The following is a 241-nucleotide window of genomic DNA, read 5'->3' as shown; positions in this document are numbered from 1 at the left end:
TGCCCAGTGCCCGGCGGGTCCCCAGGCTCCATCCTGCTCGGCTGCCGCCGGCCCCTCGCCCACAAAAACAAACGTGACCCCAGTGCACCCGCTCTGCCTCGCCTGGGTCGTGGCCAGTGATTCATTCCCGCTGCCAGAGCCCCGTGTTGACATTGAAAGGGGCGTTATCGCGGGCGCGGGGACACGGGGCGAGGGTGTACCTGTCGGTATAAGAACACCGCTGCCGCGATGCCCGCACCCG

Source organism: Pterocles gutturalis, unplaced genomic scaffold (genome assembly GCF_000699245.1).
Source record: "Pterocles gutturalis isolate BGI_N339 unplaced genomic scaffold, ASM69924v1 scaffold9558, whole genome shotgun sequence".
NCBI classification, from domain to species: Eukaryota; Metazoa; Chordata; class Aves; order Pterocliformes; family Pteroclidae; genus Pterocles; species Pterocles gutturalis.
Note: the sequence above shows the minus strand (reverse complement) of the source record.